Raw genomic sequence first — 17438 nt, forward strand, 5'->3', positions numbered from 1 at the left:
TGAAAGTAGATTTAGCAAAGAGAGGTCCACTTACTAGATAGCAGAAGGATACAAAAGAGGACTTCACGATCAACTGAAAACCCTTTCAAAAACCATCCTGAAATTACTTTAAGACTCCTGTGTCAACTCATGACACAGGAGTGGCAATTTCAGCCCGCAAGAGCTTCCAGCTACAGAGAATTACAAAAACTGCAAACTGGACAAAAGGTACAAAACAAAAGGACAAAGTCCACTTAGCTGATCAGCAGACTAGTAGCAGGAACATGCAACCGAAGGCTCTGGTTACAATGATGACCGGCAAGGAAATGACTGGAGAACAAGGCTAAATAGGAAACTCCCAAACGCTGATGGAAGCAGGTGAACAGAAGCAGCAAAGTGCAAACAAGTCACCAGTACCACCAGCAACCACCAGGGGAGCCCAAAAAGCGGATAAACAACACAGCAGATTTGTTGTAGAATGTTTCACAACTGAAAAACAATTCCATTCACCTGAGTTAGATTATTTTGTGTATGGTCTTCTGCAAGATACACTTAGAACAATAACCTACAGATGCATCTCACAAAATTAGAATATCATCAAAAAGTTAATTTATTTCAGTTTTTCAATACAAAAAGTGAAGCTCATATATTAGGTAGAGTATCCACAATCAGGGATGGTTTGGGGAGCCATGTCATCTGTTGGTGTAGGTCTACTGTGTTTTATCAAGACCAAAGTTAATGTAACACCCCAGGTAACCAGTTGTTACAGTGATGTTGCCTTCCTTTCGGGGAGGGTGATGTCATTCTTGGAGGCAAGGGGGATTTCCTTTACCAGGTAATCACCTACATGCAACACATTCTGAATCCAGGCCAGAAGGGGGAGCTCTGAAACCGGATTCTGGGGAGCTTCCCCCAGATATGTGTATTCTGGTCTGGAGGTGGACTTAGTTAGTTCAGTGCAGGAGAGTGAAGAGGGAGGAGTGAGAGCAGAAAGTGGAGCTGTACAGCAGGTGTGAGCTGCAGCTCCAAGACCGGAAGATAACCTGAAGGGTTGGAATGTTAGTGAGCCACTACAAGGATAGTACTTAGCAACATCTTATCAGTCGATGGTTACATGAATATTTACTGTATATCTTTAATCATATTTGCTAATGATCATGGACCTTAAGTGGATCAGTCGCTAATACATAGACCAAGAAGGGGAAGGCATGGAAACCACAAAATGCGACCACATGATCCAATAAAATATATTGAAAAAACTTTATTACAGACATGGAACAGAATTGGGACTACATGGGAAAAGTGTGCAAATTCAAGCAAAGGTGCAATCAACCGAGTTCGCATCTCGGCTTCAGAAAAATGGCCACCGCGATCTCCATCTGCGCACACGCAGCATCCCGCGGCCATTTTCCTGAAGCCCCGAGCAGCAGAGCACTCCATCTGCACACGCGCGGCCTCAGGAAGATGGCCGCCCCCACCGATAACCAGGGGAATAGGGCAGATCACGCTCTTTTTCTTCACCTGTGCTGTGGATTCGGCAGTTGGGCATGCGCAAACCACTACGCCACCTGTTGTGATGTGGTGACCTTGGAGCCACATGAAACTTTCTCTGGAGACAGTGGAACCTGTACTGACCGCAAATCCTGAACTAACACCGCAACTAGAAGTAGCCGTGGGTGTGCCTAACAAACCCTAGACACCTCGACACAGCCGGAGGACTAAATACCCCTATAGGTGGAAATAGGAATGCTACCTTGCCTCAGAGCAGACCCCCAAAGGATAGGCAGCCCCCCACGAATATTGACTGTGAGTAGGAGAAGAATAGACACACACAGGTAGAAAACAGGATTTAGCAAAAGAGGCCACTCTAGCTAAATAGGAGAGGATAGGACAGATTACTAGGCGGTCAGTATTAAAACCCTTCCAAAAATATCCACAGCAGATAATACAAAAAGTTCCACAATCTAACTAAAGACATGGAATGTATATCTGCCACTCCAGAGAATCCAACAAGACTGAGAAAATACTGACACAATCTAAGCTGGACAAGAAAACACAAGGAATAGCACTGAATTGTGAAGCACACCGCATGTGTGCCACAGGAAAAAAAAAACAGACACTTATCTTTGCTGATTTGGCAGAAAGGCAGGAGGAACCAGGCAGAGGTCCAACACCTCCCAACAACAATTGACAACTGGCAAGGACTAATGAATCCTGCACACCTAAATACCCCAGTCAGAACTGCAATCAGCAGACACACCTGACTAGGACTGCAACCCAGGGACAACTGCATTACCACCTACTACCACCGGAGGGAGCCCAAAAGCAGAATTCACAACAGCCACCAATGGAAAAATAAGCAAGATCTGGGGGAAGAAACAGCGATGTCACCATGCCCATTTGACCTGACCACCTGGATTGACAGGCGAAAACGGCGACTTTGGTAAGGTATTTCGGCAGCATAGGTGGGGAATCAGGGTACACAAAATATACTATTTTAACGCACAGCTCAGGCCCTATTTAATGGTATTTTTATCCCATACTGAAAAAAACGGGGTGACAGGTTCCCTTTAAGTAATTTGCCCGCACCCACACCTGAAAGTGAAGCAGTACACAAAGAGCCTGGGTTGTGATAGCGACCCTATAAAAAGACTTGCACTGCCCACCATACAGGTAACTGTCCCAGGACAGGAGAGAGAGAGGACTTTGTCAGGGAGTCACAGGCAGCAAGGACCTCGCATACGAACGCAAGCAGGAAGGCTTACGGACCTCACCTGGGAGAGGGATCCACCATTGCCTCCAGGCCAGGCAGACCGACATCAGCACCTGTTGCTGGTAACCTGGACTGTGGCCTGATTCAACCTGTAAACCAGGTAAAGACGTTACAACCCCATGTTCTCCATTTATTTGCCCACATCCACCACACAATCCCTACCCAACACACCGGGAACCCTGCATCACCCAGCTTCACCTGTGAGAAGCGATGCCATCTTGCAGCCACACCATCAACCCCAGAGGACCCCTTTAAGCACCTAACTGAGTACCACAGGTGCCGTCACAAACTTATATTATTTTCACATCCCCTTTAAAGACTGTTCCCCTTTTACTTGGGCACCCAGGGCTAAGGACTGGGTTGCTGCCACCGTGACCTCCCCATTAATAACAACCCGACCTGGTACCGAGTACCCCTAGGCCCTGGCGGGCGTCCCATTAGCACAGTCATCTACCAGGAAATTTTAGAGCACTTCATGCTTCTCTCTGCTGACAAGCATTTTGGAGATGGAAATGTCATTTTCCAGCAGGGCTTCGCACCTCTCCACACTACCAAAATATCACTGTGCTTGACTGGCCAGTAAACTCGTCTGATCTTAAAAACCCATAGAAAATCTATGGGGTATTGTGAAGAGGAAGATGAGAGACACCTGACCCAACAATACAGATGAGCTGAAAGCTGCTATCAAAGCAACCTGGGCTTCAATAACTCTTCAGCAGTGCCACAGGCTGATCGCCTCCATGCCAAGCCACATTGATGCAGTAATTGATGCCAAAGGAGCCCTGACCAAGTATTGAGTGCATTTACTGAACATACAATTCAGTTGGCCAACATTTTGGAATTTAAAATCATTTTTTCAAACTGGTGTTATAAAGTATTCAAATTTACTGAGAAAATGACTTTCGGCTTTTCATTGGCTGTAAGCCATAATCATCAACATTAACAGAAATAAATGCTTGAAATAGATCACTCTGCTTGTAATGAGTCTATGTAATATACAGTATGAGTTTCACTTTTTCTATTACAGAACTGAAATAAATTAACTTTTTGATTATTCTAATTTTGTGAGCTGCACCTGTACCTGACATTTTTGCAGTATTACATGCCATGTGCAAATCCATCCATACACTACAGATGTCATATGTTGTCGCAGGCCTTTTGTGCCGTTTTCGTGTACCAGGACTTTAGTGTGACTGCACTCCTCACAGTGGCACTCTTGTATTGTATATACTATCCGAGGTCATCAAAGCTTTGCACTTTGTGCATGTTAGCATCCTATCTGTAAACTGTATCAGCCTGGATTACCTGATAATTTGGTTCCCAGAGGATTGTGTAGACTGGATATTATCGTGGTAAACTCCTTGCACAGAGAAGATCAAAGTTTGTATGGGTTTTAATCCAGAATATTTTAATTCATTGAAAGCAAGTAGGGATCTTAAAAATGGTGGGAAAAAAGTTAATCAGAAAGTTTTAGCTATACAGTGCTCATAAAATATTAAAGCTGATTTGGCATAAAACTGAAAGCTTTATTATATGAAGAAATGGGGAGTAGGCAGATTGTAAAAATGTCATGATGAATATACGGAGATGGCAGAAAAAGACATAATCCACGCCCATAGCAGAGCCGAAAGAGGAACAGGACAGACTGTAAACTGAGAACGGATTGGTACAGGTCTATGTCAGCAGATTCCTGCGTCCCAACCACCCACTCAGCCAAGGATCAATGAGTCTGCCTGCCTTGCAATGGCTGACAAATATCCAGAACTGTGACCATAGCTCTATGTTCAATTAGGTCTTGTCTGCAAAAAACGAGAGAAAAAGTTTGCTTGTAAAAGTTTGACACTGTGACATATGGAGTATGAGTTGCTGTCTTCCATTTAGAAGTAACACATCAGGCTGCTGCTATCTTTCTATCGCACTGACAACAGATATTATGAATCCATGGAACAGCCAGCAAAACACTGTGTGAGAGGAAAAAAGGAAGGAAAGCAGCCAAGAAAATAAAGACAGGCAGAAAGGCAAAGAAATACTGAAGGCAAAAAAATGAAAGGGAAAGTGTTTTTTTTTTTTCTTTTTAGTTTGCAGGTCTATCAATTACATCCTTAAGAACTTGTTTATTTCTCCTCTGGTACATGACTGCTAACCTTGAGCTCAGCACTCTGCAAAATCTGAAATCTTCAGTGGATACCAAGCAGCAATAGTATATAGCAGCTTATACAGTCATATCATGGAGGACTATTTGATCTCTGAAGCTGCTATTTTCCAAAAGAAAGCACATGGATATACAGCAGGAGAAATAAGTATTGAACACGTCACCAATTTTCTAAGTAAATATATTTCTAAAGGTGCTATTTACAAGAAATTATTGCCAGTTGTCAGTAACAACCCATCTAATACACAGAGGCAAAGAAATCACACCACAGATGTACATAAATTAGGTTAGGTGTAATGATGCAAAAAGTATTTAGAGACACGTTTAGATCATTGTGGTTTGTCCTGATGAAGAGGTATGATCACCTCGAAACACGTTGACAAATAAAACCACATCCATACCGCATCTACAGCTGCTTCTCATAAAATTAGAATATCATCATCAAAAAGTTAATTTTTTTCAGTTCTTCAATACAAGTGAAACTCGTTATATAGAGTCATTACAAACAAAGTGATCTATTTCAAGTGTTTATTTCTGCTAATGTTGATGATTGTAGCTTACAGCCAATGAAAACCCAAAAGTCATTTTCTCAGTAAATTAAAATAATCAACAAAACCACCTGCAAAGGCTTTCTAAAGCTAAAGACGCTGGCTGTTTAGAGTGCTATATCCAAGCATATTAATGGAAAGTTGAGTGAAAGGAAAAAGTGTGGTAGAAAAAGGTGCACAAGCAACCAGGATAACCGCAGCCTGGAAAGGATTGTTAAGAAAAGGCCATTCAAAAATTTTGGGGAGATTCACAAGGAGTGGACTGCTGATGGAGTCATTGCTTCAAGAGCCACCACACACAGAGGAATCCAGGACATGGGCTACCAGTGTCGCATTCCTTGTGTTAAGCCACTCATGACCAATAGACAACGCCAGAAGCATCTTACCTCGGCCAAGGACAAAAAGAACTGGACTGTTGCTCTGTGGTCCAAGGTGATGCTTTCAGATAAAAGTAAATTTTGCCTTTCATTTGGAAATCAAGGTCTAGAGTCTGGAGGAAGAGTGGAGAGGCCACAATCCAAGCTGCTTGAGGTCTAGTGTGAAGTTTCCCAATCAGTGATGGTTTGGGGAGCCATGTCATCTGCTGGTGTAGGTCCACTGTGTTTTATCAAGACCAAAGTCAGCAAAGCCATCTACCAGGAAATGTTAGAGTACTTCATGCTTCCCTCTGCCGACAAGCTTTTTGGATATGAAATTTATTTCTCCAATAGGATTTGGAACCTGTCCACACTACCAAAAGTACGAATACCTGGTTTACAAACAACAGTATCACTGTGCTTGACTGGCCAGCAAACTCGCCTGACCTTAACCCCATAGAGAATCTATTGGGTATTGTCAAGAGGAAGATGAGAGACACCAGACCCAACAATGCAGACTAGCTGAAGGCGACTATCAAAGCAACCTGGGTGTAATACTATTGTAGGAACTCAAGGATTCTGATAGCATGGGGCAATGAACAGACAGAGACGGGTTTCTTTAGTGCAAATAGTGTATTTGTACAACAGCAACAATACCCAAAACAATATACAGATACCCACAGTGTCCTGAAAAGAAAAGAGTCCTTGAAACTTATACAGCAAATCGGCAGAGTTCTTAAGGCAGAGTCCTCAGCAAGGTGAATGTGATAGGTGATGTGGTGCAGATCCAAACACTGTCAGCACAGAAAGAGTCAAATCCAGGTATGAAGTAAACACAGGGAAGTCGAGAACAAGTCCACAAGTTCATCCCAGGTGTGGCATGAACACGGGTAAGTCCAGAAACTAGTTCACAAGTTGATCCCAGATGTGGCATAAACACGGGTAAGTTCACAAACAGGTTCACCTTAAAGTATTATACTGGTGTTGTTTCCTACAGCTCCCACCGGGGGGAGTAAATGAAGGATTAAGTAGCAACACACAGTCCCGAAACAAAGTTCCAAAAACACAGTTCTTACCAGAAGGAGTGAACCGAGGGTTAAGTTCCAAGTCAGCAGACTAATGATAACATAGAGAGTGTAGCTTACAAATGCAGGAAATCTCCAGAGCCAGAGGTAGAGACACACTCAGAACCAGCAGCTGAGCTGAAGGAGAACAGAATCAGAATGCTCCAGCAAAGAGGCTGACACCTTACCCGGGTTTTAAACAAACGAACAGGAAGTAGGGCAGACAAAAACAGCAAACTCCATCTTAACAAAGGGCAAAATCATTCACAATGTGACTTAGAAAACCCGAAATACTGACACTGGGCTTCCATAACACCTCAACAGTGCCACAGGCTGATCGCCTCCATGCCATGCCGCATTGATGCAGTAATTGGAGCTAAAGGAGCCCCGACCAGGTATTATATGCATTTACTGAACATACATTTCAATAGGCCAATATTTTGGATTTTAAAATCCTTTTTCAAGCTGGTATAAAGTATTATAATTTACTGAGAAAATGACCTTTGGGTCATACACGTTTGAATAAATAAAAAATTGCTTGCATTTTGAAGCAAAGAATGTGCAGTTAATTTCTTCATATATACTGTACATAGGCAGAAGGCTACAGTCATGTCCCATGACTTGGGAATCATACAGTATTATGATATTATTGTGCTGCTGCTTGGTTGCTATGCAACAAGCCTTGCCCCTTTTGGAATGTTGTCCTCTCTCCCTGTAGCTCTGAAGTAAATCTGATGTCAGTAACCCCTCCCTTCTTCCTTGTTTTGTTTGTCAGCTATGTTAAAAAGCACATGCATCTGCATCTTTGGTTCAGAATAAGTTTTTTATCTACTGTAAATATGCATAAATACAACAATTTATCTGGCTATAAAACCTTCTCCTGAAATCTTCATACATGCTTCTACAGTTGATTCAAACTATGTGATAAAATCACGTTGTGAGTAATGGTACATAGAGACAGCCAGAAGTTATGGAGTTGTGGAGTCAGAATAGAAAAAGAACTTCTGCCAGATACATCTTAAAGCCAATCTTCAGCACTGACATCAGAACGTAGGCGTAGGTAGAACACAGCCTTTAAATCAGTAGAATCCAGCAGCTAACATCACAATACAGATCCATTCTAGCTGTGAAGTACAATGACTAAAGGGAACACAATACAGTCTCTGCTATCAGAAATTGCTTGAAATATGTCCCATTCATGTGAACAACCGTATTCCCAAGACCTCCGTCTCTCCTCCACGCTTATTCGCTCCTCACCCAATTGCCTCCAAGACTTCTCCCGAATATCCCCCATACTCTGGAATTCTGTGCCCCAAGACATCCGGTTATCCACCACATTTGGATACTTCAAAAGAAACCTGAAAACCCTCCTCTTCAAGAAAACTTACAAATTGTAATGACCACATGGCCACCTCAACACCATCGGAGCTGCTGCAACCCTCTACCTACTTTCTCCTTCCCCATAATCCTGTAGAATGTAAGCCCACGGTCCTCTCCCCTCTGTACCAGTCTGTCATTGTTAATTTGTTTACTGTAAGTGATATTTGTATTTTTATGTAACCCCTTCTCATGTACAGCACCATGGAATTAATGGTGCTATATAAATAAATAAATAAATAATAATAATAATAATTATATTTATTGCAAAAATTGCTTAGTCACATCACCAACATCTCCCAACCTGCTACTCATGAACTACCACTAGAAGGAGCTCTAGGACAACTGTGCAGTTTATAAAGTTTATACTAGAAAGAGCATGGAATACATTACAACTCTGGAGAAACCTAATACACACGATTCCCATGAAGAGTTGCAAGGTTTCCAGAAACTTAATTTTGAGGGAGATAGCATAATAAGCGACATTAAGTCCACAGCAGAGGCAAGAATGACACAAATACCACAGACATTATCTCCCATTTCTGGGTATACCAAGCAGTCAAAATGATCATCTAAATCACATTGTTCTAAATCTTCATCTGTTAATGAGCAGCTTATAAGAGCATGTGCAGAAGCCGAGGCTACTAAGATACAAGCCTCCTTCGTGCAAAAGAAGGTGGAACTAGACAGTTTGCAAATGTAGTAAAAGAAGGCAGAAATAGAAGTTAGCGCAGCATATAAGAAGGCTGAAATGAATGTATTGGATGCAGGACGTATATCATTCTCCAGCATTCTGCATTTAAGGTCAGTACAAATCGCTGCCAATCCCTCGTGCTGAACCTTCCTCATGCACCAAAATTTAATAGGCCCATGTGCCTCAGTAAACCCTATACACAGATATCCACATGCAAGGCAATATTGTAGCCAAATCATTACATTCCGGACAACCACATAGCTCCAGTTCCACACGTGGCAGAAATTATGCACATCAAACCAAATACCATACTAAAAGCCTCTGCCGTTCCATACTTTCCTGTATATCTATATCATACAAATTATATGAATAGCTCTACTCAGCTAACAGTTGTCTTTTCAATATAAGAGAAACCTGAATTATAGAGGTGGGAAATGCACATTGAAATCCATAATTAGTGACTTTGGCATCACTGTTGCTGAAAATTCAGAACAGGTGAGGAATATAACGAATAATCTGACACATAGAAGCGCCACCTGTCCACGAAACGGCAGTCGTCCTGCCATCTCCCAGCATATCTCCCCTCACACGCCGCTATGCCACTTTGGATGTCCATATGAATTGAAATAAAGGACTTCTTTTCACCACAGGAAACAGTGAGCTGCCTTTCTATATTTTTTCATGATTGCACTATTGCTGAAGAGCTAGATCTGCTGATCAGGTGCTTTGGGCCACAATCCACAGAGCGGGTCAAGAAACTTAGATCAGTCCACATCAGTATTCCAGCGTCTGGTTTCATGGCTGCATAGGCGATATTAGAATAAAGCTTTGGCAGTCCTGACGCCATAGAAAATGCACTGTTCAAGCAACTACAGGATTTTCCAAAAATATCCAGTAAGGATGCTTCAAAATTCCAAGAGTTCAGTGACCTCCTGTTAGAGCTCCAGCTGGCCAAGGCATTCACATCTATCTGGCCACAGCTAACAGGCACTGCTCTTGGGGAAAACCCAATAGTCTCAAAGCTGTCGCACAATATTCAAGAAGAGTGGACCATGCTTGGGTCAAGAGACAGGAGAGAAAACCAAGTCTCTTTTCATCAGTTTTCCTACTTTGAATTTATAAAAAATACTGCAGAATGTAGCACTGACAAACTCTTTTCCTATGGAGAACCCAGTGGCCTTGATTTATCTCTCCCTAAATATGCGAGTCCAAGTTCTAATAACAGAAACCACAGAGGTAGGTCCAGAATCAGTCAAGAAGATTGATACTCTTTCCACATCTACATCAGCTCCAGACAAGAGCAACAAAGGTGAAAAGGTTAAAAACCCTTGATTGACTGTGTACCATTCATAAGAAGGCAATAAAGTGTATCAGGTTCAGAAATAAACCACTCTAAGGCTACTTTCACACTAGTGTTTTTGGCTGTACGTCGCAATGCGTCGTTTAGGAGAAAAAATGCATCCTGCAAAGTTGTCTGCAGGATGCGTTTTTCCCCATAGACTAACATTAGCGACTCATTGCAATGTATAGCCACACGTCGCAACCGTCGTGCATCATGTTTTGGCGGACCCTCGGCACAAGAAAACGTTACATGTAACGTTTTTTTGTGCGTCGAGTCCTCCATTTTCGACCGCGCATGCGAGGCCGAAACTCCACCCTCTCTTCCACGGACATTACAATGGGGCAGCGGAAGCTTCGTAAGACTGCTTCCGCTGCCCACGTCGGGCATTTTGATTGCCCTTGAATAGTAATTATTCCTACTTGTCAACCCCTTCTAAAATGCAAGCAACCTTGATGTTCAGCCAAGTATGCATGATGAAATCCAATACTTATGAGTAATTTAAAGGTTCTAGAGTCCAATTGACAAAGCCTCAACTTAGCTTGTGCCATCTAGGGTGGATTCACATACAGCAGATTTGTTGTAGAATGTTTCACAACTAGTGTTGAGCGATACCGTCCGATACTTGAAAGTATCGGTATCGGATAGTATCGGCCGATACCGGCAAAGTATCAGATCTCGCTGATTCCGATACCCGATACCCATGCAAGTCAATGGGACACCAAGTATTGGACGATATCCTGATGGTTCCCAGGGTCTGAAGGAGAGGAAACTCTCCTTCAGGCCCTGCGATCCATATGAATGTGTAAAATAAAGAATTAAAATAAAAAATATTGATATACTCACCTGTCCGGAGGCCCCTGCACCTTACCGCTGTTAACCGGCAGCTTCCGTTGCTTAAAATGAGCGCATTCAGCACCTTCCATGACGTCACGGCTTCTGATTGGTTGCGTGCCGCTCATGTGACCGCCACGCGACCAATCACAAGCCGTGACGTCATTCTCAGGTCCTAAATTCCTAATTCTAGGAATTTAGGACCTGAGAATGACGTCACGGCTTGTGATTGGTCGCGTGCCGGTCACATGAGCGGCACGCGACCAATCAGAAGCCGTGACGTCATGGAAGGTGCTGAACGCGCTCATTTTAAGCAAAGCAGGCTGCTGGTTACTACCAGGGCGCGTCAGAGGGTGAGTATATCCCTATTTTTTATTTTAATTCTTTATTTTTTACATGGATATGGATCCCAGGGCCTGAAGGAAAGTTTCCTCTCCTCCAGACCCTGGGAACCATACACTGAGAACTTCCGATTCCGATTCCCGATACCAAAAAAGTATCGGATCTCGGTATCGGAATTCCGATACCGCAAAGCGATGCATTGCGATGTATAGCCACACGTCGCAACCGTCGTGCATCATGTTTTGGCGGACCCTCAGCACAAGAAAACGTTACATGTAACGTTTTTTTGTGCGTCGAGTCCTCCATTTTCGACCGCGCATGCACGGCCGAAACTCCACCCTCTCTTCCACGGACATTACAATGGGGCAGCGGAAGCTTCGTAAGACTGCTTCCGCTGCCCACGTCGGGCATTTTTTTCACAGTATGCGTCGGTACGTTGGGCCGACGTAGCGCGACGGCCCTGTACCAACGCTAGTGTGAAAGTAGCCTAAGAAGTTTGAAGTATGTTACAGATGCTGTGCTGTGCTCTACTGAACACTCTACTGACTGTAGATACTACTAAGTATTTGATGTGTGACATTGAGGATTACGTACAAGAGCTCCATCCATCCCAACTTATTATTTACAAATTGTCAAAGGCAAATATTTCCTAAATGAAGATTCCAAAATATATAATATAACTTTTAATAATTACTTTTAATAACTATATAGTATTGAAAATGTGCACAATTAAAATCACAAATAATGTGCTGTCCTTATTCTCTTAAGTGAGATTCCATATTATATGGTAACATATCCATTCAGCAAGTTACATAAATTTGAGAAAGGCAGTTGATACAGTCAGCCTGTAATATGTGTGGCCACTAGTGTTGACTTGAGCGATACCTTCCGATATCCAGAAGTATCGGTATCGGATTGGATCGGCCGATATTGAAAAAATATTGGATATCGCTGATACCGATACCCGATACCAATGCAAGTTAATGGGACAAAAATATCGGAATTAAAATAAACCCTTTCTTTCCTTGAAGGTTAATTCTACATGAAGGAAAACAACTAAGAATAATGTAAGATGTATTGGGGGAGGTGGAGGAGACATTAAAGGCATACAGAGACACAGAGACCGTGCAGACAGCCATGAACGGCGCTGCAAGGCCAAAAAACTCCTCAATGTAATCCTATATAGTGTTTTTCCACAATCTAGCTGGATACGTATGGAAAGCCACTAATAACATAAATTTGAAAAAATGTGCAGCAGGCTGCACTAATTGCAAAAAGGACAATTGAACGGTATGAGGCAGTGACGCACCCTGAGCTGACTACAACCGGCTGTGGCTGCGGACAGACTACAGAGTGAGCTGCACTCACACACACAGAGACCTTGCAGACAGCTGTGGACAGCGCTGCAAGGCAAAAGCAAGGTTCTCACACAGTGGTTGCTAAATTAGCCTGGGTAAAGCACAATGAAGCAAATCGCTATCTCTAAACTGGCCCTCAGTCAGAACACAGCATCCTGTCCCTAACTGAATTCACAGCAGAGTGAACCCAAATGGCGGCGGCGACTTTTATAGTGCGTCAAGACATCATTTCAGCAGCCAATCACAGCCATACCAGTAGTTACATGCCTAAGATGCAGAACAGGATGTGCCCACACTTCTAATGATTCCTCATTGGCTGAATTCTGGCTCTTTGAATTATGGGAACTTCCGATTCTGGTATCCGATATACTGAAAGTATCAGAACTCGGTATCAGAATTCCGATACCGCGAATATCTGCCGATATCCGATACTTGCGGTATCGGAATGCTCAACACTAGTGGCCACTTAGACCCTCTATACTCTACACAATATTCAGTTAGTTCAAGGGTGAAGTGCTTTACAAATGACCTATTCAGGTTCTAAGTGTTATGTAACTGAATTAACAGTAATGTTATATAGCAGTAGCAGCGAACCCCTATAAATAATATATTTTATCCTCGAAGGTAGGGGGCTATTAAACCCAGGAATTATCTAAGTTAACATTCAGGTCCACTTTCTAATTCAACAGCTACTTAACTAATCATATGCTGTTCCTTCTATTAGATGGTGTCACACATAACTGTAACTAATCTGAGTCAGACACTGATGCATGTGGCTGTGACCACTTATTATTGCTTATTGCTTATTACAGCACATTATTGGTCATTAAACCAGATACCTCCCCAACATGTTTCACCATTACTGGCTTCTTCAGGGGTAATGAAGCTGCACTGGCTACTGAGTGCATCACCTGACCTCATAAAGGGTTGGTTGTGATGTCACTAAGTTCATCCAATCACTGCATGTTATACAACTCCCAATCCTACAAGTTGTTATTAGATAAACCAAAGACACTAATAGGTCTATATACAACATGGATTCCCATATGTGCCAGTGTTCATAGCATATTACCCAATCCATCCAATAAAGGTGCTTATAATACTAGAATTTTCCAATCAAAAGTCCTTCCTAGTCACACATTTGGACCTCATATTTATATTTTTCTCGAGCTCCAATTGCCAGTAAATCAACAATTAATAAAACTTTCAAGAATAATTCAAATAATCATTAAACTCTACAAACCAAACAATAGAAAGGAGCGTGTGTTATGTCCTAACAGGATCTGCAAGGTCATACAACAGGAAGTGACATGTATGAATAAGCTTCTTCTGCAAAAAGAATCGAGATAGATCTTCAGACTGAACTCCTGCAGTCCAACTGGTCTGAATGAGGGCTTTACGTATACAGCATTTTTGTGAGAAGGACTAAATTTATATCTAAGGGGAGACATAATAATGGATAGTTCCTGGGTTTAATAACCCCCTACCTTTGAGGATAAAATATATTCTTAATAGGCATTAGCTTCTACTGCTATATAACATTACAGTCAGTTAGATAATGCTGAGAACCTTAATAGGTTATATGTAAAGCATTTCAGCTTTGAAATAACTGAATGCTGTGTGGAGTATAGAGGGCCTAAGAGGCCACACATGTTACAGGCTGACTGTATCAACTGACCTTCTCAAATTTGTGTAAATTGCTGAATGGTTATGTTACCATATAATATGGATCTCAAGCCCTACCACAGTGTCTTCTTCATCCATAGATATCTGCAGAGAAGACCTTTTTGACAAGTCCTGTGCAAATATATGCCTTGTGAACGGGCATCCCAAGAGTCAACTAGAAAAAACTCAAAGGTGTATGCCATCTTGGACATTCAGAGCAATCATTCACCTTCAATATCAGAACTGTTTGATCTATTCAATTTAAAGGACAATGCTAACAGTTATACCTTGGGCAGCTGTAGTGGTGTTACAGAGATCTCTAGCAGAAGAGCCAATGGACTTAAGGTACCGTTAAACGACTTACCAACGATCACGACCAGCGATACGACCTGGCCGTGATCGTTGGTAAGTTGCTGTGTGGTCGCTGGGGAGCTGTCACACAGACAGCTCTCTCCAGCGACCAACGATCAGGGGAACGACTTCGGCATCGTTGAAACTGTCTTCAACTATGCCGAAGTCCCCCTGCAGCACCCGGGTAACCAGGGTAAACATCGGGTTACTAAGTGCAGGGCCGCGCTTAGTAACCCGATATTTACCCTGGTTACCATTGTAAAAGTTAAAAAAAAACAGTACATACTCACATTCTGATGTCTGTCACATCCCCCGGCGTCCACAGGGTTAAAACTGCTTTCGGCAAGAGCGCTGCTAATATGCATGCGCTGCTGCCGAGAGCTTCCCTGCACTGAATGTGTCAGCGCCGGCAGTAACAGCGGTGACGTCACCGCTGTGCTCTGCTTTACAGCCGGCGCTGAGACAGTCAGTGCAGGGAAGCTCTCGGCAGGAGCGCATGCATATTAGCAGCGCTCTTGCCGAAAGCAGTTTTAACCCTGTGGACGCCGGGGGATGTGACAGACATCAGAATGTGAGTATGTACTGTTTTTTTTTTACTTTTACTATGGTAACCAGGGTAAATATCGGGTTACTAAGCGCGGCCCTGCGCTTAGTAACCCGATATTTATCCTGGTTACAAGTGAACACATTGCTGGATCGGCGTCACACACGCCGATCCAGCGATGACAGCGGGTGATCAGCGACCAAAAAAAGGTCCTGATCATTCCCATCGACCAACAATCTCCCAGCAGGGGCCTGATCGTTGGTCGCTGTCACACATAACGAGATCGTTAGCGGGATCGTTGCTACGTCACCAAAAGCGTGACGTTGCAACGATATCGTTAACGATATCGTTATGTGTGACTCAGCCTTTAACGTATTTTCTCTTGTTAACAATGCTGAGATACTCTTACCCAGAATTGTCAAGTGCAACCAGATACCATCCAATATGGAAAAGTTCCAAATGCCTGAAGCTTCTATTCATCACCCTCATCTAAAAACTATATCCATCAAGATACCAGCCCTTGACAATAGTCCAGATATCTTGATTCTGCTTGGCATTCTTAGGCCACACATGGTAGGTCAGCACATCAATGGACCACATGATGCTCCATTTGCCTAATGCTTTGATCTAGTTTGGGTTATCGTAGGCAATGTCTGCAAAGATAAGATGAAGAGGCCTACAAAGATTTCCTCATTTAAGACTGATATCTTGCCAGACCTTCAAAGACTTCTTCCATGTCTTCCACTTTTGTTGTTTCTGGGACAGTAGTGGAGTGTCTCAATCTTTGTTCTCAGTGGTAAACTATCTTGGAAGTATCTTGCCAATAATGGTGATGGGTGTATCATAGATATATTCACGGAACTATGAGAAGTAGCATGGCTGAGTAACTTATGCAGCCTCTATCATGTCTCATGGGTAAAGATGAGGGAACAAAAAACAGGTGTGAGAGGTACTGCTGTCAGTCAACGAGCATCATAAAACGATGTCCACAGCAATCCTCTGGAAAAGCTCTGCTATCACTGGTAAAGGGATCAGGAGAGCTTTGTGAGCAAGTCCTGACTTCACCACCCTTTGACACATAATACAGGAGTGGCAGTAGTTGGCAACATCTGTCCCCATTTATGGCTAATTGAAGTGGGGGAACAGCCGGGCCTTGGTTTGATGGAACCCTAAGTATCAAGCTAGTGGAATTTCATGGGCAATACACAAAAACTCCTCCCTAAACATCTCCAGTTCCCTCAACCCCCTTCTAGCATGCCAGTCTAGGAAAATGCAGGCCATTGGCAAAGGTCGGTGAACACCCCCAGTCCCTGAGACTGTCTGTCTTTCCATTGATAAGTTCTTCAGGGAACACCAATTCAGGGAGAATGAGAGTTCTTTCTGCACCGGTGTGCTTGAGCCTCACAGTGATTGGGTTGCCCACATTAACTGACTGCAAATTGTCACAGGCCCTCCCAACCACCTTTATCACAAGAAAAATAGCTGTATTAGATCCCTGGACCTTGTTTGTGGAGTTCTTATTCTGCCTGCCCAGGCAGACAGTGCTAATATGTCCAGGTTGGCAGCAAGTAAACACTGGCAGAAGACAGATGCAGGCTGGGTACTGGAAGATGGGGGTAGACTCCCTGATGACTGGCTGGCAGAGGCTTAGGTTGTCGGCTAACCCAGTTTCAAGTTGGTGATAGATTACTTCTGCACCTCAGGTGTGTGATTGGCCTCATAGACATCGGCAATCTGTGTGGCCTTGGTGGCCTCCTTTGGCTCCCGCTCCATCACAAGCTGTTGTACATCTACAGGGTAAGATGAAGAAAATTGATCCTCACGATCAAGTCCTTCAATTCCTGAAAGGTGGTAACTGAAAGTCCCTGGACCCACTGCTCGAAGTTGGTTCTGAGCCCATCTATCATGTTTCTATAGCAGTTGTGAGTAGTGTTGAGCGATACCATCCGATACTTGAAAGTATCGGTATCGGATAGTATCGGCCGATACCCGAAAAGTATCGGATATCGCCGATACCGATACCCGATACCAATACAAGTCAATGGGACACCAAGTATCGGAA

The 17438-nt window shown here is 43.1% G+C and overlaps 1 long non-coding RNA gene across 1 annotated transcript in view; it reads right to left on the bottom strand.

Moving 5' to 3' along the window:
* The window catches only part of LOC143773382 (uncharacterized), a 48377-nt gene extending 34639 nt beyond the window's left edge, over positions 1–13738 (bottom strand). The window contains exon 1 of the long non-coding RNA XR_013215162.1: positions 13656–13738. This is a non-coding gene — a long non-coding RNA (uncharacterized LOC143773382). The remainder of the gene's footprint in view (positions 1–13655) is intronic.
* Between the last annotated feature and the right edge of the window lie 3700 nt (positions 13739–17438).

This window comes from Ranitomeya variabilis, chromosome 5 (assembly GCF_051348905.1).
Source record: "Ranitomeya variabilis isolate aRanVar5 chromosome 5, aRanVar5.hap1, whole genome shotgun sequence".
Classification (NCBI taxonomy): Eukaryota; Metazoa; Chordata; class Amphibia; order Anura; family Dendrobatidae; genus Ranitomeya; species Ranitomeya variabilis.